The sequence below is a fragment of the Mustela erminea genome, chromosome 5 (assembly GCF_009829155.1).
Source record: "Mustela erminea isolate mMusErm1 chromosome 5, mMusErm1.Pri, whole genome shotgun sequence".
NCBI classification, from domain to species: domain Eukaryota; kingdom Metazoa; phylum Chordata; class Mammalia; order Carnivora; family Mustelidae; genus Mustela; species Mustela erminea.
Genome location: NC_045618.1, coordinates 45,844,369 through 45,868,202, shown reverse-complemented (window position 1 = coordinate 45,868,202; position 23,834 = coordinate 45,844,369). Strand labels below are relative to the sequence as shown.

The window sequence follows — 23,834 nt, the reverse complement described above, 5'->3', positions numbered from 1 at the left end:
TCCCAGGACCCTGAGATCATGACCTGAGCTGAAGGCAGAGGCTTAAACCACTGAGCCACCCAGGCGCCCCCAGCAAAAACATTTTTAAGAGGGAAGTTTATAGTAATAAAAATACCTACCTTAAGAAATAAAAGTCTTAACTAAACAACTTAAACTAGAAACTAGAAGGAATTAGAAAAAGGGCAAATGAAGGACAAAGTTAGTAGAGGAAGGAAATAACAAAGATTAGAGCACAAATAAATGAAACAAAGACTAAAAAGACCTATGAAATGAAGAGGTAGTTCTTTGAAAAGATAAAACTGACAAGACTTTAGCTAGATTCACAAGAGAGAGAGACACTCACACAGAGAGACAAAGAGAGGGAGAGAAGTCAAATACAATTGGAAATGAAAGAGGACATATTACAACTGATATCACAGAAATACAAAAGGTCATAAGAGACTTCTAAGACTAATTATATGCCAGAAAACTAAACAACCTAGAAGAAATGGATAAATTCTTAGACACACACCTTATCAAGACTGAATCATGATGAAGTAAAAAGTGTGAATAGACCAATTACTAGTAGGAAATTGAATCAATAATCAAAACCTCCTAATGAACAAAAGTCCGGGAATGTATGCCTTTACTGTGAATACTACCAAGCATTCAAAGAAGATTAATACCAATGCTCAAACTCTTTCAAAATTTTTACTTTTACTGTGAGGGACAGCAGTGAAAATGTGATGGCTAGTAGTACAATCTGGTGCCATTTACCTGATTTGTGCCAAGATACTAGTCATTTTACCCACCATTGCTTTTGCATTATCAGTGCATATCAGGGCAAGTATCAACAAAGTGAAAATAATAAATAAAGTCTTACTACTATTATGAAAATAATCCAGACCCAGAGAACCGATGAAAAGCTCGCAGAAGTATCTACAGGTCAGAGGATCATATTTTGAGAACAAATCAGGTTTCATGTTCTGGGATCAGCTTCTCCAAAACCACATGCCCATCTGATTCCTGAAGAAAAGTGGGAATCTGGTAGCCAGGAAGTTAAGGGCAATTGCCTGTTTAGTGGGCAAACAGGAGTGTCTGCCACAACAGGGCAGTTTGGAAGTAATGGTGAAGGAAAATAAGACATAAAGGCAGGGAACATTATTAGCAAGAGGGGAGCAGGAAAGAAAGCTTCTAAGATCCACAGACAATAGATTTTGTAAGTAGGGGATGTTTACAAGTTAGGTAAAAATAAATTTCAACAGTTAGGCAATGAGTATTTTAAACCTGTGGGAGAATGAAGAGCTCAGCTAATGGTTTTGGAAATGGACAAATGATTGGTGGTCATCAGAGAGAAAACGGACCTTACCATTGTGGGAGGAAGGGAAATCAGTCTCTCTAATGCCTATTTGTTTTTAAATTGCCAAGGATAAGACTTCTTTGAAAATATAGCTTAGTAGTTCAGAAGATAAACATGCCATTATCTAAAAGAATTTTTTTTTTTTTTTTAAAGATTTTGCCAGAGAGAGACACAGCGAGAGAAGGAACACAAGCAGAGGGAGTGGGAGAGGGAGAAGCAGGCTTCCCCCTGAGCAGGAACCCAATGCGGGGTTCTATCCCAGGGTCCTGGCAGATGCTTAATGACTGAGCCACCCAAGCGCCCCTAAAAGAAATTTTAAAATAAATCTTCAATTACCAGGAGTCCTCATTTCCGAAATAAGTCTTCCTTGTCTATGTTATTTAAACTAAAGGTATTACAGAGTTAAAACCTCAAAGTAGTATGAAGGGTCCTATAGATTAACTCCTGATTATGGACACCTCAGCACTGTTAAACCAAGCAGGAACTGGACATCTGCTTAGACAGGCTTCACTGCCAAAGTGTCTCCCAGGTAATTTTATGTCCTAGAAGGTCACAGAACAACAGGTGATTTTACATAACAATGGGTAATTACAAAGAGACATCATTCATTCTAAAGAAAGCACCTTGAACAGCAAAACTGATTTGCGTTCCTAGAGAGCATGTTTATACCAGAGCATCTCATTTTCTATCAGGTTCCTAAAAGAATACGCACAGAAAAATCACATCATCATAATGTGGAAGAATCTTAAAGATTGTTTAACTAACCACTGAAGGGTGAAATATTTTCCATAACGGGTAGTCATAAAAACCTTGTTCTAACGCCATCCCCACCTACGTGGGAGGAGAAAATAACCCTCACTCTACTGCAGTGGTTTAAAAGATTAAATTCTTTTTTTTTTTTTTAAGATTTTATTTATTTATTTGATACAGAGAAAGAGAGGGAATGTGAGCACAAGCAGGGGGAGCGGCAGGCAGAGGGAGAGGGGGAAGCAGGCTTCCTACTGAGCAGGGAGCATGATGCTGGGCTCCATCCCAGGACCATGGGATCATGACCTGAACTGAAGGCAGATGCTTAACTGACAGAGCTACCCAGAAACCCCTAAAAGATTAAATTCTTTAATAGCTCAAGTGCCTAGCAACAGGTGTAGAGTATTTTGGCAATCTCAAATGATAGTTATTATTAGTCATTCTAATAATCACGTCATTCTTGGAAGCTCATTCTGAATTTCATATTCATTAGAACTCCCTAGATCTTTTCTACTCAGACTTTGAAAGGATTCTCTTTCATTCCTGACCCCTATTTCCTTTCCCAGAAGCAACCAACGTAATGCATATGTATTTGCTTGCTTATATGCACCTTCCCTTTATTCTTTTAGACAAAGGGCACTGTACTATATATACTGTTTTATACATTGTATCAAAAATGTAGGTAATGATTTTAAACTTGTTTAAACTTTAAATGCTCATCTTTCTAAAAGACATACTGGTTGATAGCTCTATTTTTTTTTTTAAGAGTATTATTTTTTTTATTTGAGAGAGACAGAGTATGCAGAGCAAGACAGAGAGAGCACAAGTGGGGGAGGGGAAGGGAGAAGCAAACCCTCCAATGAGCAAGGAGATCAATGCGGGACTCGACCCCAGGACCCTGAGATCATGACTTGAGCTGAAGGCAGACACTTAACCAACTGAGCCACCCAGGCTCCCCTCTCAGTTCTATTATTTAATAGCTGGGTGATCACAGACACATTATGCAGTCTTTCTGATTCTATTTTATTCTGTAAAACAAAAACATCAAGAGTACCTGTATTTCAAATGACCACTGTACCAATTAACTGGATGTAAAGTGCTTAGTATACAGTGCCCAAGACACAGTAAAAATTCAACAAATATTAGCTGCTGCTGCTGCTGATAGTAATAATATCTTGTTAATGTAATTCTGTCTGTCAGTCTCTTATAACATTGTCAATTTCTACTCAGACATGCAGTGCTTAAACTCTCCATTTGTAGTGGTTTGTCATGGTACAGTTTTGACTTTTCATCATACTTTCCCTTCCTCTTCTGGTAGAGGAATTTCTCTTTCTTATGAAAAACCCACTCCCCAAACCTCATTCCACTACAGGAGCGGGCCAAACTCTACACAAAATACATGATGTAAGTTCTCCACAGACCATAGAAATTCTTTTTTCCTATGGTACCTTAAGCTGGAAGGACTAAATTAAAACTGGAGCTGCCAATATTTATTTCTACTAACACATGACAAAGGCTTGACTAAGAATAAAGCCAATTCAGAGGAAAGGAGAATAGGGAAATGAGCAGAGACAGAATCCTGATGACATTATTTGAGCCCCTGCCGGAAACCTAATCAACTCTACTTGTGGGAACACATAAATTCCTTATTTGCTTAAACTAGCTTGAGCAAGGTTTCCATCACAAATGAAAAAGTCCTGACCACTATGTATCACCCACAAATTTATATACCTATTTTATATTTAGTCATGGAAGTTATAATGAAAATGTTGAGAAAGACTAGACCAAAGACAGTCTTGTGGTACACCACCTCCATCCTACCTGACAAACACCTAGTAATCAATACTCTTCAAATACAGCTCTTTGGCCAGCTATAAGGTTACCCAACTGTATCACCATCAAGTCCACATTTCATCAACATGTCATCAAGAATATCATAAAAGGCTTTTTCAAATACCCTGAAGAAATCAAAGTACTCCAATCTACCTACCCAACAACTATATTGGAAACAGAGGGAGAAAGTTTATAGTACCTGGTTTAAGGACTTCATTTGGTTTCTAATAACCAAAAGTTTTCTGGATTCCTTTCTTCATTCAGAAATAACAAATAATTACCATGGTGTCAGGACGGTATTAAGGAAGGTGATAAATCTTGTGGGAGGAGGGTAAGAGAGAGAGGGAGAAGCAGGTACTGGGCTCGATTCCAGCACCCCGAGATCATGACCTGAGCCAAAGTCAGATGCTTAACCAACTGAGCCACAAAGGTGTCCCTCAAAGCATTTTATACGTTTTATACTCTCCCTCTCCATTAAATGAATAAATTTTTTAAAAACCTTAAAAAAAATTATTAAAAAAAAAAAGCATTTTATATGTGTTCCTCAAAACCACCCACTGTGGTAATTAATATAGTAATATAGTATCTCCTTTTAAAAAATTAAATGAAAATTTATTTTTATTCAAATAAAATTAATGAAGTATTAGATTGGACAATACGATTCAACAATTCCACACATTTTTTGGTGCTCATCAAGATAAGTATACTCTTGGGGTGCCTGGATGGCTCAGTGGGTTGGGCCGCTACCTTCGGCTTGGGTCATGATCTCGGGGTCCTGGGATCGAGTCCTGCATCAGGCTCTCTGCTCGGCGGGGAGCCTGCTTCCCTCTCTCTCTCTGCCTGCCTCTCTGTCTACTTGTGATCTCTCTCTGTCAAATAAATAAATAAAATCTTAAAAAAAAAAAAAAAAAGAGGGGCGCCTGGGTGGCTCAGTGGGTTAAGCCTCTGCCTTCGGCTCAGGTCATGATCCGAGAGTCCTGGGATCGAGCCCCACATTGGGCTCTCTGCTCGGCAGAGAGCCTGCTTCCTCCTCTCTCTCTGCCTGCCTCTCTGCCTACTTGTGATCTCTGTCTGTCAAATAAATAAATAAACAAAATCTTTTAAAAAAAAAGAAAGATAAGTATACTCTTAATCCCCTTCACCTATTTCATCCCCGCTCCCCCATCTCTCTTCTGGCAACTATCAGTTTGGTCTCTATATTTAAAAGTCTGGTGTTTTGGTCTCTTTTTTTTCTTTGTTCATTTTGTTTCTTAAATCTCACATGAGTGAAATTACATGGGATCTGTCTTTCTCTGATGTATTTCACTTAGCATAACACCCTCTAGGTCTGTATTGTTGTAAATGGCAAGATTCCATCTTTTTTTTATAGCCGAGTAATATTCTATTGTATGTAAACGTATGTATGCATATACAACCATACACACATATGCATCCACATCTTCTTTATCCATTCATTTATTGATGGACACGGGTTGCTTCTCTATCTTGGCTACTATAAATAAGGCTTAACATAGGGGTGCATATGTCTTTCTGAACTAACATTTTCATTTTCCTACAGTAAACACCCAGGAATGGGATTACTTGATCATATAGTAATACTATTTTTAATTTTTTGAGGAACCTCTATACTATTTACCCCAGTGGCTAATCCAGATTGCATTCTCACCAAAAGCGCATGGGGTTCCTTTTCTCCCCACATCCTTACTAAGTAGGCTGCTTACTGGTATCCATGCCTAAACATTTTGTTGTTTCTTGTGCTTTTAAGTTTAGCTATTCTGATAGATGTAAAGTGGCATCCTACTGTGGTTTTAATACTATCTTCTTTTAAAGATGAATGTACTAAGGCTAAACAGATTAGGTAACTTGGCCAATGTCACACAGCTACTTAGTGATAAAACCAGGATTCAAACTCAGGCAGTCCGGATCTAGAACACACGCAGTAATAAAGAAGTGAGAATCAAAACTGAATGGTGTCACAGAAATCAAGGGAAAAGGGAGTTTTCAAGAAGAAAATGGGCCGGTGTTAATCTAGTAAGAAACTGAAATTGCAAAAAAAAAGAAAAGAAAAGAAAGAAACTGAAATTGCAGAAAGGATAGGGTAGCAGAAGCTAAGAAGCTAACTGACTATACTAGGTAAGGAAAAGCAGGAAGTGGTGAAGGGAAGATAATTAGAATTTATTACGGGTCTACTGTATGCCAGGATTTCTACCTACGTTATCTCATTAAATCTAATACCCTATGAAGTAGACGATAGCTATGTTTGAGAGAAAACAAATAGAACCCTGGGAAGGTTAACTGATTTGTCCATAATTACCCAATTATTAAGTGGCAGGGCCGGGAGTTGAATCAAGGTACGTCTGACCCTGAAAATTATACTCTTCCCCGTTATAGGATGCTATTCCAAAGAAGCTTAGTCATGACCAGGAAAGAGAGTACAAGGGACTCTCATCTACTATAACGTTTGTTCTAGGATTTTGCTAAAGATCAATAGAAGCTTAATGATCTCTAATTTTGAAATTTTGGGTATTTGCCTGTCCCAATGTTCTTCCAGTTCTCTCCCATTTGCCAGGATTCCCTAAACAATAGGATCTCTGGCTCCACATGCAAATTTTTTCAGTATTTTCCGATAGGATTAATTTGGATTTAGACACACTCTGTCAAAACTCAAGATGCTCTGTCACAGAGGAAAAAGGATACTTATTATTTTATAGTCCTCTCGTAAAGCAAATGTACCTTTTGTAAAAAGAATATTGTTCAAGACTTTTAATTTATTTTTGGATCTGGGTTTTTTCATATTTCAATTTTTGCTTAAAGTTGCATAATATATTTGATTTTTCAGTATATCCTCTGAAGTGAGACTGAAACATCTGTCATAACGCATTCAAGCCCTGCTAAACTATATTTTTTAACAACTCCTGCTTAGCTCAGCTCTTCTAAAAAGACCAACAAAACCCCAAATACTAACTAATAACACTATATGAAATTTAGAATTTTATAGAACATGCTTAACATATGGGGCTCACAAAATCCTATGGAAATTGAGAGGGGCAATTCACCTTTCAAGGGACAAAGCTTCTTCTTCTTCTTTTTTTTTTTTTAAAGATTTTTATTTATTTGTTAGAGAGAGAGAGAGATACAGAGCGCAAGCACAGGCAGACAGAGTGGCAGACTAGAAGCAGAGGGAGAAGCAGGCTCCCTGCCAAGCAAGGAGCCCGATGCGGAACTCGATCCCAGGACACTGGGATCATGACCTGAGCCGAAGGCAGCCGCTTAACCAACTGAGCCACCCAGGCGTCCCGGGACAAAGCTTCTTAAATAACATGACTTACAAAGACATCAGAATACTCTAATATTGGAAAGAATTCTGTCCTTAAAAATCTCTTTAACTAAGGTAGTGCATTAGTCAAACCCAATGCACAATATAAGAGTGACTATATTCTAGTTAGTGATTTTTACTGCCTTTACTAGTAAACATGCTCCTAATTCTAAAACTCACAAATCCATTCAACAAAGTAATAAAATGGAGAAACACAAAACTCTATAAGGCTCATAAAAACAGATGTATCCTGATTTGTAGAGTCAATACAAAGTTTATGTCCTTGCTTGCAAAACTTCATTTTACGTGGGCGGACAGACTGGTAAGAATGTAATCACAATAAAGATGAGCAAAGGGCTATAAGTACCCTGCCCAGGGAGTGACAGTCAGAGGGAAAAGAGAAGACTTCACACTGGAGTGGACCTAAGGCATAAGAGTTTCCCAAGAAAAGAAGAAGGCACACTCTACACAGAAGGAACAACCACTCAAAGGTGCATAGGCAGGAACAAATACAATATATTCAAAGAACTACAAGTTGCTAGATTTAGTTGGAATAAAGATACAGGAAGAGTAAAATTTGGATTTAACTTTCTAGGTATTAAGATACTACTAAAGAATTAAAACAAGGGAACAATGTTATGAGATTTGTATATGTAAAGGTAAAATTAATGGAAGGGAGTAGACTAAAAGAGATTTTAAAAGAGGGTCCCTAGCTAGATGCCTGCTGCAATAAACCTAGTAAGTCAGAAGGAGGGGGATGACATGAAGGATTCAAGAGACATTCAGGATGTATGAGCAATCTGACTTCATAAGATATTAGACATGTAGGTAATCAGTAAAGGAGTCAGGCATGATTAGAGTTTCAGATTCAGATAGTTGGTAGAGGATTCATTCTACAAATATTTACTGAACACCTAATACATGCCAGGCACTATTCTAAGTGCTCAGGATATGCTATAAACCAAACAGACTAAATTCCCACTCTCTGGAGTTTAAATGCAAGTGGATGGTATCCTATACCTGAAAAAGAAAGAAAAAAGAGGAGAAACAAACAGGTTTTAGTTCTGATTTGGAGAGAGGCTGAAGAAAGATGAATGAGATTAGTTTTTTGGTTTTCTTTTAAACTTTCCTCAGTTGCCAGTAGTCTAGGAAAAGAAGGAGGTTGGTCTTCAGTGCACAGTCTGAGGGACGTCAGAATAATATATAAATACAAAGGAAAGCAATATAATTTTCCACCTATCTGACTGGCAAAGATGAAAAAGTTGAACAAATATTGTTCAAGTTGGCAAGGGTAGGGGAAAAAACCAGGCATTCTGTTGTAGTTGCTGGGAATATAAACTAGCAGAAACTTGGTGGAGGGCATTCTGACACTATGTATAAAATATAAATTATACATGCTCTTTTGGCCCAAAATTCTATTTCTATAATTTATATAAAGAAGATAACAGGACAGGCACATAAAGATGTATGACAGGGCACCTGGGTGGCTCAGTCAGTTAAGCATCTGTCTTTGGCTTGGGGGTCATGATCTCAGGGTCCTGGGACAGAGCCATAGGTCTCATGCTTATTCTCTGTCTCTCACAAATAAATCAAATCTTAAAAAAAAAAAAAATAAAAACAACAGATGTATGACATAGAATTTGTCTCAGTGTTGTTTTTAATAGCCAAACAAAAAAGGCCCAGAAACATGTAAATGACCACCACAGCATAGATCTCTATCAAGGACAGATATGCATAGTGTATTTTTGAGTGAACAGAAGGTTACAACACAGCATGTATTAGATTAGCCCATTAATGTTAAATTGATGTCTACATTAAGTATATATGATTCTTTTTTTTTTTTAAGATTTTATTCATTTATTTGCCAGACAGAGATCACAAGTAGGCAGAGAGGCAGGCAGAGAGAGAGAGGAGGAAGCAGGCTCCCCGTGGAGCAGACAGCCCGATGCGGGGCTCGATCCCAGGACCCTGGGATCATGACCTGAGCCGAAGGCAGAGGCTTAACCCACTGAGCCACCCAGGTGGCCCTACATTAAGTATATATAATTCTTAAACAATCTGTAGATGAGAAATTAGAAATGGAAATTTAGATCTGGAAAGATGTTCTTGCAGTCATTTCTGAGTAGTAAGAATCTGGATGATTCTAAGTTTCTCTTTTGTATTTTTCAGTATTTGATTTTTCATTATATTTACAATTTATAGTTTTTTTAATAAAAATTAATTTTTTTATGGAAAAGGGAGAGATATTTACATATGTCAAGGTTTAGGTTTATTATTATTATTTTTAAATATTCTACTTATTTCTTTAGAGAGGAGAGAGAGTGCAAGCTAGGGGAGGGGCAGAGGGGAAGGGAAAGACTCTAGCAGAGAGGAGTTTGATTCCACAATCTGGAGCCCAAGCCGAAACCAAGAGTGGGATGCTCAGCTGACTGAACCACCTAGGTGCCCCAGGTTAAGGTTTATTAAAAAAGGGAAGGAGTTGATGAGGAAATGGGCAGTTGATGAAAAGAGCAGCAACAGCAGGGCATCTAAGTAGAAGGGGGAACCAGAAAGGTCAGTACATTCACTGCAGAGGTCACTGAGCAAATGGGCAGTTCTACACAAACATCTCTATGACCTTTGTAGGCTGATATCACAACCTAGGAACTACCTGTATTCATTTGATTCTAGCTGTTGAGAACTGAGTGGCATCTTTCATGCATGTGCAAAAACGCAAAATCTTTGTTGGGAAATAAACGACAATCCCAAACCCCTCTCTGTAGCAACCAGAATCCTATCTGGAAGAAGGCCAGAAAAAGCCATGTCTCCAGCACTTCTGAGAAAACTGTGGCTGCTGTTTATCAAATTAAAATGCAAAGCAGCTCACTCCAGTGTCACTGGGAACTGTCAGAAAGGGATTATGGTTCCCACCCCAAGGATGCAGGTCAGCTAAACAATACCCATCTTCTTGTGCTGGGAAGGAGAGAGAAGGAGAAAGATTAGGCCGGTTTCCAAATAGCAGTCCCGCCTGCTTGTTACCGTGGTAACCTCCTTTCCCTGAGCTGCTCTCATTTGTCTCTCTCTGCCTGACCTTCATGTTGCTCTGACAGTAACTGAGGAGGAAAAGGTGCCCGCCTGCCAGCTCAGCACTCAAGTTGAGGACACTGAGCAAGAAAAAGAAACATTCAAAGTCCCTCTCATTCCAGACTCTAAACAGTGACCTTACAGTGATTAGAGTCCTGAAAGTGATTTCTGGTAGCCCCTGTCATTCCATCCTTCCTCCCCTGCCCTCAGGGCCACCTCACTTCTCTGATACATCCTTTTAGTGTGTGGAATCGGAGTCGGAGTCAAGTGGGTAGGTGAGAAGTCACAGAGAAAAGAAAAAACTAGGCATGACAGGCTGAAGAATAATATCGTAATAAAATATCAACTCAAAAACGCCAGAGACAATTATCAGTATAATGGTTAAGTATCGCTTTCAGCTTCCTCTCTCTTCAGGATTCATGCCATATGCTCAGTAGGTGGAGGTATGAGAACATTAACATACTTGGGACAGGGCTGGGGAAAGGCCCAAATACTTAGTGCTATTTATTGCTTTTCTTCAAGCCACAGATACAAAAAATTCAATCATTTAACAAATAATTATTGAGTACCTTCCATATGTAGGTCCTGTGCTAGACACTGGGTATGGAGTGGTAAAAGAAGCTGGTAAATAAATAGGAACTGGAAACCTACTAAGGACTAGACAGGGCAAGTGATAAGGGAATAATGTGAGCTGTCTAGGGTAGTCAAGGATGAATCTTCAAAGAGGATGGATTTAAGCTGAGACCTGAAAGATGAGAAGATATGGAGAACCTGGGGATAAGCAATAAAGGCAGAGGAAACAGCATATGCAAACCCCAAAGGCAGGAAAAAACTTGTCATATATTTGAGGCCCATATTTTATTTCATATTACCAGACACACCAAGAAAAATGTTTGAGTCTGCTGATTCTAGAAGCTTAGAAGGTCCAGGTATCGGGCAATATTAGAAAAGCCAAACAGATACTATCCACTAAGTTCATAGATGACTGAGTTATATCAATCCTGAAATGATATGGTCTATGGACAGAACTCTTATCCAATAATTTAGAAAAATAAGCACTACAATACTGGAGTCAGTTCTCTACCAAAAGCAGTCACTGTCTCCCCAAAAGACACACTGTGTGAGAGTGGGGCTGATTTCCATTAGTTTATCTTAAATGGCATCCCAAATCTACTATAAACCCATCATAAAGTTTACCCTAAACCTAGTTAAACTGATTTTTGTTGGAGTAATAAGCTTATAAAAGAGGTGGCAGGACAGGTTTCATTCACAGTTTCCACCTGTATAACTTTAGGCAAGTCATTTTACTTCTCCAAACTTCAACCTTATGAAGTAGCTGACTTTTTCGATCACAGGTAACAGAAAAGCAAACCTGACTGGCTTAAACAAAAAGGGAGCCTGATTCCTCCTCTCTCTCTGCCTGCCTCTCTGCCTACTTGTCTTGTGATCTCTGTCAAATAAATAAATAAAATCTTTAAAAAAATATATTAGAAGCTGCTGACAGAATATTTATTTCATTTTTTTAGATGGTAAAGCCATGCTTAATAAGCCTGTTCATGATATAAAACCCTTTGTACCTCTCCTGCTCTTAAAAGTACTGAATTTTCCATCTTCCTCAAACGAAATACTTGAATGATCATCAAGGAGTTCCACCACAAAAACAGTATTATGGCCAGGCAACAAACACACCCAATTCTACTACAAGAATAAATTATGGTTGGATCATCAGAACATTCCAGATTACTCTTGAATTTGGGTACTTTCTTAAAGACCAACTGGAATTTTTCAGATTGCAATAGGCCTTATTATCAGAATTTCACTGTATCATAAATATTTTTGTATCAATTCGCTATTAATTTAAAACAATTTTAAATGTTTGAATAGAACTCCTCTGAACAAACAAACCATAGTTTAACTGACCAATCCTTTTACAGGTAGATATTTAGGCTATCTGAATTTTCACTTGTTCAAAAAAGCTGAGAAAAATATCTTTTTTGGGCGCCTGGGTGGCTCAGTGGTTTAAGCCTCTGCCTTCGGCTCAGGTCATGATCTCAGGGTCCTGGGATCGAGCCCCACATCGGGCTCTCTGCTCAGCGGGGAGCCTGCTTCCCCCTCTCTCTCTGCCTGCCTCTCTGCCTACTTGTGATCTCTATCAAATATATAAATAAAAATCTTAAAAAAAATGATTATGATTTAAAATATATATATATATCTTTTTTTTTTTTTAAGATTTTATTTATTTATTTGACAGAGACACAGCGAGAGAGGGAATACAGGCAGGGGGAGTGGGAAAGGGAGAAGCAGGCTTCCCGCCGAGCAGGTCATGGGATCATGACCTGAGCCAAGGGAGATGCTTAGCGACTGAGCCATCCAGGCGCCCCGAGAAAAATATCTTAATGGATAAGTCTCTTGCACCTGTTTCACTATTTTTACAGGGCTAAAGTCCTACATATGAGAATAGTTGCATAAAAGGGTATGTATATTTTAAGGCATTTGATACACACCATTCTATCAAACTTTCAGGTAGGCTGTTTTTTTTTTAAAGTCTATAGTATTGCCTACTTTTTCAGAATAATGTAATTTACCCCTCTCAGGACCTTTTTAGGTGTTAGGAGTGTTCAAAGGATTCTACCTTGAACTTATTTTGTCTTTATCTCTAAAGGATGATAACATTTTGTTTTTTGTTTTTTTAATGAAGATTTTATTTATTTCCTTGTCAGAGAGATCGCAAGCCCAAGTAGGGAGAGTGGCAGGCAGAGAGAGAAGTAGGAGCCCAATGAGGGACTCAATCCCTGGATCCTAGGATGATGTCCTGAGCTGAAGGCAGACGATTACCCAACTAAGCCATCCAAGTGTCCCTAACATTTTCTTTTTTAATGTCTCCCTAACTATAGCCCTGTCTCCCTAACTATAACCTTGACATTTAAAGCACTGCTCTTATTTTAAGGAGGTCTACACTAATTTCTGGATTCCTTTACTGGTTACTACTCAAAGCCCAGATATATATTACACATAATATATAAAGTATGTAATATTTTACACAATATATACTACATATCTCATGGCACCCTCACTCCCATATGGATGACCTTATATTTAACCTTGGGTAAGATTCAAATAATTCAGATCTAAGAGATTAAATACTGGGAAGAGTCTGAGTCCCTTGCAGGCCACAGCAATAAAAGGTTAGATTTCTTAGAGCACAGGTTGGGAGTTGAGATTCCTAATCGGCAAACAGCTAGCAGACAGAAGACTTAAGTTCATAAATTAAATGGGGCCATGTGCAGTATGTGTTTTTTTTTTTCCTCTCTCCAAATTCTCCTGGCAGCTCTCTGACTTCCTAATAAACCTGAATAATGTTTTAGCCTTTACCATAACCAGTATGATCAAGCATACCACATCAATTTTAAAATTTTTTTAAATATTTTTAAAAGATTTTATTTATTTGACAGAGAGAGATCACAAGTAGGCAGAGAGGCAGGCAGCGAGAGGAGGAAGAAGGCTCCCCAGTGAGCAGAGAGCCCGAAGCCGGGCTCGATCCCAGGACCCTGAGATCAGGACCTGAGCCGAAGGTAAAGGCTTAATCCACTGAGCCACCCAGGCGTCCCACCACATCAATTTTTTATCAGCATCTATCAGTTTCAGTTTTCACTGTGAATTCCATTAAGAGCCTTCTAGGGGTGCCTGGGTGGCACAGTGGGTTAAGCCTCTGCCTTCGGCTCAGGTCATGATCTCAGGGTCCTGGGATTGAGCCCTGTGGGACTGAGCCTCCGCATCTGGCTCTCTGCTCAGCAGGGAGCCTGCTTTCTTCCTTTATCTCTCTGCCTGCAGCTCTGCCTACTTGTGATCTCTCTGTCAAATAAATAAATAGAATCTTTAAAAAAAAATAGCCTTTTGGGGCGACAGGGTGGCTTAGCGGGTTAAGCCTCTGCCTTTGGCTAGGGTCGTGATCCCAGGGTCTGGGATTGAGCCCCACATTGGGCTCTCCGCTCAGCGGGGAGCCTGATTCCCCCTCTCTCTCTCTGCCTGCCTCTCCACCTACTTTTGATCTCTGTCAAATAAAAATAAAATCTTAAAAAAAAAAAACCAGCCTTTTAAAAGGAGTTTTCCTGACAAAAATATAATGAATAAGACTTAAATTTTTGGGTCTGTTTCCACTATATAAAACTTCTTAACCATTTTATTTATAATTTTAACCTTGTAAAAAAGAAAATCTCATATAAAAGAATATTGCTGAAAATGTCCATAGATATGGACTGTTTTAGGAAGTAGTAGAGGAGGATTTTGGTGTAAGAATGGATAAGGGAAGAAAGACTCCTTCAGAGAGAAGGAATGGGTGAAGATAAGTAGGAGGAGATAATGCAGTGAAATGGACTTTGAAGACAGTCAACCAGGTTCAAACCGATCCTCCAATATTGGCTATTGCAATTTTAGGCAAGTCATTTAACTTCTTAAAGCCACAGTCTTTCCATTAGTAAAACAGAAATCATACTACTACGTATCTCACAGAACTACTGTGAGAATTAAATGAAATATCATGTAAAAGCATTTAGCATTGTTTCCTGGCACACAGCCTGATAAATGTTAAATGCTGCAACTGCAGTTTCGGTTTTTATTAAGTGTGCCCTAGGGATCCTCCAAATGGCCTTTGTCCATTGACCTTTACTTCAGAACAAAGATTAGAAAGTTTACAAGTCAGATAGGAGCTTTTTTCAGGCTAAGAGCAGGCCAAGAGTTGGCTATTAAATCATTAATTTAAAAAGTCAAATGAGTTTGTCTCCTTTTTAGCTTCTCAAGCCCATCCTTATTTCAGGTTGGACCATGTGCACATAAGGTGAGTGCACCTTCCATAATTCTTGTATTACTCTATGACCGGGCTCCATAAGAAGAGTTAAAATGGAACTTGCTAGTGTTCATCTGAACAAGCCAGGAACAAACCCAGGAGAGAAAGTCCCCAAATGATATTCTGATGTGTAAACCACTTGCTCTATATGAGTAGCTGAAACATTATCCTTCTGGGCCTATTAAGTCTGAGTTGCCATAATCTCCAGTAGTCTGTATATCCTTCTCCTTCTTGTAGAACAAACTGCATAACCCCCCAGCCCACACTTTACCTAAGCAGATAAAAATGGTCAGCAGGTGACAAGTTGGTAATAATCCTATAATCCTCTAAGGAGTCAGCACTTAATCTCCACTTCAATGAGGCATTTAGGTAATCACTTGCTTGAGAAGGAACCTTTGGAAAAATACATGGGTGGGACAGCTTCGAATAAGGTGAAAATGCCTACAGCACAAATATTTCAGCTGTCTTAAAAAAATAAAAAAGATCAGGGAGGTCTCCCTCTCCCTCTATCAGTTCCTCTTCTGCCCTCTCTTAACAAGCAGACCTTAGTTTTGCAAAGAAAGCTATCCTGGCTCCTATCACTTAGTTGTCTAGCACCTTCAAGATTTCTACACATTAGGGGTGCCTGCGTGGCTCAGAGGGTTAAAGCCTCTGCCTTCAGCTCAGGTCATGATCCCAGGGTCCTAGGATCGAGACCCACATCAGGCTCTCTCCTTGGTGGGGAGCCTGCTTCCTCCTCTCTCTCTCTGCCTACTTGTGATCTCTCTGTCGAATAAATAAATAAAATCTTTAAAATTAAAAAAAAAAAAAAGGATTCCTACACATTAGCTGCTGCGGTCACTTAAGCTCTCTTGGCCTCAGTTTCCTTACAAGATTAATAAAATGCTAGATTTTTTTAGTGTCTCTCTAAATTCGGTTGTTGCCTAAATCCAAACTGGTATGATTGTCTTGGGGCAGCTATCCTTAACAGCACTGCTATTAACTTGAGTTTTATTACAAAGGTCGTCCATCAAACTGAAAACCTCTATATTCAGACAAGCATTTGCTGTATAAAAGTTAAACACTGCCAACCAGGAATCTCTTCAAAATGATCTGAATGAGATAAAGGCAGCACCTAATACACAATGACTCTGGACTGACATGAGGCTTAGGGCCCAAGCATGACAAGTTTTAGAAGAGGTTTTTTTGAGCTCCATATAGATATACATATTTCAAATAAAATACACAAGGGCGCCTGGGTTCCTCAGTGGGTTAAAGCCGCTGCCTTCGGCTCAGGTCATGATCTTGGGGTCCTGGGATCAGGCCCCGCATCGGGCTCTCTGCTCAGCAGGGAGCCTGCTTCCTCCTCTCTGCCTGCCTGTGATCTGTCAAATAGATAAATAAAATAAATAATAAATAAATAAATAAATTCTAAAAGTCATGGATGGGAAGGGACAAAGAAACCATTTGAAAGCCCAAGGAACAAGGAGAAATGGGTAAAGGAGAAGCAAAAGGCTTCTGCTCAGCGGGGAGCTTGCTTCCTCCTCTCTCTCTCTTTGCCTGCCTCTCTGCCTACTTGTGATCTCTGTCTGTCAAATAAATAAAATCTTAAAAAATAAACAAATAAAAAAATAAAATACACAGTGAAATAGTTCAGATGCATTCATTTATCCCACAGGCAATGAGATATCTTCTTTTAAACTAGGAAATATTAAAATGGACTACATTGAAATGTTCTAGTGTTCCACAGCCTACTACCGTTTCTTTTCTTCTCCTCACAGGTTTTGCTCGGGTTGCCAGAAGAGATTCTACAGATTTCCAGCCTCAGAGTTGGATTGATCTGATTGACTAAAAGATTAGAGAGAGAGCAGGCACATACAAGCAAGAACTAGCAAGAAACTAAATAAACCAAATCACAACTGTCAAGAGAAAGGAAGAGACTAATAGAGAAGAGAAATACTACTTTAGTATTTTTAACAAGTACATGTGGCAGGAATACTTGCTTTTTAATTTCATTGTTTACCTCATGTCCTCAAATCAACATTCAATTAATTCTAGTCTAAAGAGAAGCTCCTAGTAAAAGTTAACTGTGGGCATCATTCTATGTGTAACCACCAACAGGCCCAGAGCAAATCTTTCTGTTCTCCTTCAAACTAAGGTTTTCCTTAACAAATCAAAGAATTTCTTTTAGAATCTCCTATAGAAAGAGGAAAACAAAGTAGTCACATTCTAAGAAGTTCTTATTTCATACACAGTATTTTTTTAAAGGTTTTATTTATTTATTTCACAGAGAGAGAGAGAGAGAGCTATCTACAAGTAAGCAGAGAGGCAGGCAGAGGTGGGGGGGGGAGAAGCAGGCTCCCCACTAAGCAGAGAGCCCGATGCAGGGCTCGATGCCAGGACCTTGAGATCATGACCTGAGCCAAAGGCAGAGGCTTAACCCACTGAGCCATCCAGGCACCCCTCATATACAGTATTTTAAGCCATGTGGCAATATACTTTTTTTTTTTAAAGAGAAGGAGAGAAGGGATACAAAGGGAGAGGGAGAGAATCTTAAGCTGACTCCATGCTGGACCTGATCTCACAGCACTGAGATCATGACCTAAGCCAAAATCAAGAGTTGGATGCTTAACCTACTGAGCCACCCAGGCACCCCAGCAAAGTACAAGATATCTCATTACCATCCTAAAAAGACTAGATTTTCCATTCAGAGGGAAAGTCTATATTCACATATATTTAGAAGGACGTTACCTTAGTACACTGTCTTTGTTTCATAGCATCAGGAAGTGATACTTTGTACTTTACAAACCTTCGGGCAGGGACTCAGAATTTTTAAACTTCCAGCCCTATATTCCTTTTTGGAATACAGAAGACATAACAACAATGTTCACAGCAGCAATGTCTATAGCAAAAATACTGGAAGGAACCCAAATGTCCCTCAACAGACTGATGATATATATTTTCATATATTCACAGAGTGGAATACTAACAGTAGTGAAAATAAATTAATTATACTGAACATATCAACATGGGACAAGGAAAAAAAAACCACATGACATACTGGTTCCACTGGGAAAAAAATGCATGACAAACTGGTTCCATTTATTATTTTAAAAGACTATTTTTAAGCTATCTCTATACCTTATGTGGGGCTCGAACTTATAACTCTAAGATCGAGACATAGTCTACCGACTAAAGCCAGTTAAGCACCCCCATAATGATCCCATTTAAATCAAGAACAAAATCAGGCAAAACTAAGAAAGACTACTCAGTAATACAGACAAATGGAAAAAAATACGAAGATAAGCAGGTGAATGATTAATATAAAATATAAGTGGGAGGTAAAGAGGAAGGACCTCATTAGGAAAGGGTCACCCCCTTTAACTTCTAAACCTGAAATGCTCTACTTTTTTTTTTTTTTTTTAAGATTTTATTTATTTATTTGACAGAGATCACAAGTAGGCAGAGAGGCAGGCAGAGAGAGAGGAGGAAGCAAGCTCCTTGCTGAGCAGAGAGCCTGATGTGGGGCTCGATCCCAGGACCCTGAGATCGTGACCTGAGCTGAAGGCAGAGGCTTTAACCCACCTAGCCACCCAGGCGCCCCTGAAGTGCTCTACTTCTTAAGGTGGGTAACGGGTACAGGTGTTCTTTTCATTGTTCTTCATGAAACAGTTTAAAAACCAAAAGAAAGAAAGAAATACCAAAGGGCAAAATACTCCTTATTATCTAATGCTTACACATTGCTACAATGAGGAAAAATGCCAAGCTTTCCTGATGACCTCTTTAGGTAGTAAAGAGATTCTACTTATCACATTAGTTCTCTAAAAAATTAAGCTAGAGTCAACTTCCATAGCACCTCAGAGGTAATAATTTTCCTTTGTAGCACTTATCTCACACAAAATGACTTTTTGTAATGTCTCCCTCCCATGATAAACTAGAAATTCCGTGAAAGATAGATTCTCCTCCTCCAACACTTTATCTTAGGGCCCGAGCACAATCTCTGATCATGGGAAGTACTCAATAACTACTTTTTGAACAAATGGATAAATGGATCAATTGAAGAATCTAATTAAGTTTGTTAACTTTTGACAGTCTCTCCATAAATGTAAGAAAACACACTACAGTTTTCCAGCAACTTGATGTTTCATCCCCCTTCACTGTCCCAGAGCTTGGTAGTTATTCAGCATTTATGTAACTTTATATAACAGCATTTAAGTTTACTGAGGCCCTCCAGTAAGTGCTGAAAATATGGCACTGACAGAACTGACATAGTCTCATTTATCTGCGTAATAGTCACTCCACACTGACAGTCACCCCCACAGACCTCTTAAGACACTGAAATGTGTACAAAGACAAAGCTGAGATTTCAGCAACTGGTGGGTGGCAAAGATTCACACTTTGGAGAACAACGGGCTGCTATTTCCTTCAGCTGCTCTAAACGATGAACTAATTCCTTTAGTCTTTGCCATCCTTGTGAGTTAAATTAGATCATTCTTTGTTCTGCAGAGTAGCTGCTCATAAAATATTGAATAAACACCAAAGCACTGTCCTTCTGGAACCTCTTCTAGAAAACAACAGGCAGAGACAATCACTCATAGGAAAAAAAGCCATAAGGAAAGTTAGTTTTTTCCTGAAGATGAACATCTGCAGGAGATAAAAGAGAGGAGCCATAAGTTGTCACATTATAGCTGCCTCTCTGCCTCTAATATATTGGAAAGGTTAAAATTAGAGAGAACTAAGGAAAAAGGATTAAATGGTGGTTCTAAAAACTTGAGAACTATTTTGTTTCATTAAACTCAAGACCTTTGCTGCCTTTCGTTCTGCTTCAATACAGTTATCATTCTATCCAGCATTCCTTTAAAGGCCATGGTAGAAAATGCTGCTGGCACTTACTATCAGCTCAAGTTATTTCTGACTCCCTTCCTCCATAAGCCAGCCAACCTAAAAGTTAAGAAATCAAAGATAAGGGGGGAATTGTGGTTAGGCAGGACATTAAGGGGATAACTGGCATTGCTAAAAATGAACTCTGCTTCTACTATCTTAGGTAATCAAGTTCTCCTTGAAAATTAAACAAGGTTGTCAGTAATTTGACATCACAAGGTATATTTCCATTTGTACATTATCTCAATTAAAAATATGCACTGCCAGGGGCCCCTGGGTGGCTCAGTTGGTTAAGTGTCTGACTGCTGATCTCAGCTCAGTTCATCTCAGGGTCATGAGTTCAAGCCCTGCATTGGGCTCCACGCAGGGCATGGAGCCTACTTAAAAAATATGTGTGCGTGTGTACATATATATGTGCATACATGCATTTCAAAATCTCTTAGATTCAGTCTCCTCCTCTACGAATCATTATTTACAGGACAAGAATTTAGCATTCAGAATGTTAAAGTAAACTAAGGATATTGAGCACCCAGTTAGGTGCTAAATCGCTACACAAAAAACTAGTTAAGATTTAGAAATACAACATATTTATTACTATACTCAAAGGGCATACATACACAATTTACCAAGAACTGGGACACTGAACCCAGTAAAAAGCACTCACCATTTGCTACAGAATTGAAAAAATTCTCTATTACATTCAAGTGATACCTAAAGACAATAGCAACAAATATACACCCACGGTTACCACCAGCAAGCATAAGGCCTTGGTGGATATGAGAGAATTTGCCTTCCTGTGCTAACCAGGTTTAAAGTATTGTGAAATCAGACTGGATTTCAAGCCTTAACTCAACCTCTCTCAGGAGAGGATCTTCCTGAAGGCCACCCTCTACAACTGAGGGTGACTGCCCCACATACACGTTTTCCTCTGTTCTCTTCCAAAAGCTCACTAAAATGAAAACACCTAAGTAGAAAAGTAGGTGTAAAGCCTTGAGGACAAGGAGAGCAAAAGAGATAAGAACAGCAGGTGTAAGATATCAAAAACGTTTTGGAAACTAGAAAACAAGATGAACAAATGTTAACCTAGCAAACCAATGGAAGCTAAAACCTAAACCAGTAAGAGACCTAAGTCTATAAGCTTGAAGTGAAAGAACTATGCTAGCAGACATTCAAAACTCAGGAAAAGCTTAGTAGCATCAGGTACTTCTAAAAAAAGGATAAAATTCAAGACAAAGATCAATTCATAGTCTTTAAAAGATACAATCAGACCTCTAGATTATCTCAACCACCCAAATGCAGCCTCCCATCTCCCTACCCTACCCCTCAGGACCCTAGCTGAAGTCTGAAGGTTTATTCTCTGTATATGTTGGACAACCAAGCTCTGTACTCACCCACACCAAACCAACTGAATAGGGATAAATTACAACACTGACAGCACCAGTGAAACACAAAACCCTTTTCCCTTCACTGGGCTCTTTGAGAGCAGGCAAAAGATTAGTTGATTCCTCTGAGGGAAAAATGACTTGCCTAAGACTAAAGGACCTGTAGATGCTGGCAGTTGGATGACCCCCACATAAATGGTCACTCAACCCTATAGTACAGCCCAGCAACTGATAAACCCTGCCAATGAAAACAGAGCTTCTAAAAACGGTTTACCATAAGAGACACTTAATCTCAGGAAATAAACTGAGGGTTGCTGGAGTGGAGGGGAATAAGAGGAATGGGGTGGCTGCGTGATAGACACTGGGGAGGGTATGTGCTACAGTGAGTGCTGTGAACTATGTAAGACTGATGAATCACAGACCTGCACCCCTGAAACAAGACATTATATGTTAATAAAAAATATTCAAAAGGGACTATAGTGTCTCAATTTTATTATTTTTAAAGATTTATTATTTAAAAATTTTTTTAAATCTTTTTATTTTTTAAAGATTTTATTTATTTGACAAAGAGAGAGAGAGAGAGAACAAGCAGGGGGAGCAGCAGGCAGAGGGAGAGGGAGAAACAGATTCCCTGCTGAGCAGGGAGCCTGATGCAGGGGTCATTCCCATGATCCTGGGATCATTACCAGAGCTAAAGGCAGATGCTTAACCTACTGAGCCACCCAGGCACCCCTAGTTATTTATTTTTTAAAGATTTATTTATTTATTTATGTGTGAGAGAGGGAGGGAGAACAGGAGGGAGGGGCAGAGGGAGAGGGAGGGACAAGTCTTAAGCAGACTCTGTGCTCATCGCAGAGCCCTAAGAGCAACTCAATTTTACGACCCGAGATCCTGACCTGAGCCAAAACCAACAGTCAGATGCTTAACCAACTGTGCCACCCAGACACCCCTGTAGTATCCTACTTTAAATAAAGTAGTTAACCAAGACGGACAAGACCAGTTGATAAAAACCCTCCAATATGAGTTGAAACTAAACAACGAATGAACTCATTGCAAATAGAGACAATGCAGGGAGCAGAAAAAAAAAAAACTATCACATCAAACATAAGATATTAATAATTGGAAGAAGAGATTATGAAAAAGCATTTGAGTAGAATAAGGAAGTTGTAGTAATTAGAGTTGTAAAACGAAGAATAAAGAGGAAAAGGAAATTTATTATTAAAAAAGGATGGAGCACCTGGGTGGCTCAGTGGGTTAAGCCGCTGCCTTCGGCTCAAGTCATGATCTCAAGGTCCTGGGATCGAGTTCCGCATCAGGCTCTCTGGTCAGCAGGGAGCCTGCTTCCCCCTCTCTGCCTCTCTACCTACTTGTGATCTCTCTCTGTCAAATACAAACAACAAAATGTGCAGACATAAATTTCGATTAAAAGGGCTGTCTAGAACTTCTCTACTGAGACAGATGAAAAGAAACGCACACCAAACAACATCATAATAAAAAGAATAAAAAGACAGTATCTTCAAAAGGTAAAATTATTAGGTCAAATGAATGAAACTACCTTTTTTGTAGGCCAAAAACTGCTAACAGAAATTGCTTACAGCTCAACCTACTATTTCCAATCTTGAATTTAATATCTAGACAAACTTTCTGGACCTCTAAGGTGATCTCTATCAAATGAATAAATAAAATCTTTTAAAAAAAAAGATTTTATTTATTATTAATTTGACAGAGAGAGAGATATCACAAGCAGGCAGAGAGACAGGCAGAGAGAGAGAGGGAAGCAGGCTCCCTGCTGAGCAGAGAGCCCGATGTGGGGCTAGATCCCAGGACCCTGAGATCATGAGCTGAGCCGAGGGCAGAAATTGCTTACAGCTCAACCTACTATTTCCAATCTTGAATTTAATATCTAGACAAACTTTCTGGACCTCTAAGGTGATCTCTGTCTATCAAATGAATAAATAAAATCTTTAAAAAAAAAAGATTTTATTTATTATTAATTTGATAGAGAGAGAGAGATCACAAGCAGGCAGAGAGACAGGCAGAGAGAGAGAGGGAAGCAGGCTCCCTGCTGAGCAGAGAGCCCGATGTGGGGCTAGATCCCAGGACCCTGAGATCATGAGCTGAGCCGAAGGCAGCGGCTTTAACCCACTGAGGAACCCAGGCGCCCTTGTGTATTTTAGTTGAAATATGTATATCTATATGGAGCTCAAAAAAAGCAGAGGCTTAATCCACTGAGCCACACAGGTGCCCCTAAACAAAATCTTCTTAAAAATATTCTTGGGGCACCTGCGTGGCTCAGTCAGTTAAGCATCTACCTTCAGTTCAGGTCGTGATCCTGGAGTCCTCGGATCGAGCCCTGCATTGGGCTTCCCCTATTCAGCGAAGAGCCTGCTTCTCCCTCTGCACTTCATCCCACTTGTGCTCTCTGGCTCTCACTCTCTCAAATAAATAAAA

General features: G+C 39.2%; 1 protein-coding gene across 2 annotated transcripts in view; it reads right to left on the bottom strand.

Annotated features, from left to right (window-relative positions):
* Nucleotides 1-23,834, bottom strand: part of ZNF609 (zinc finger protein 609) — a 226,580-nt gene that overhangs the window by 76,958 nt on the left and 125,788 nt on the right. The gene's annotated exons all lie outside the window — the stretch shown is intronic.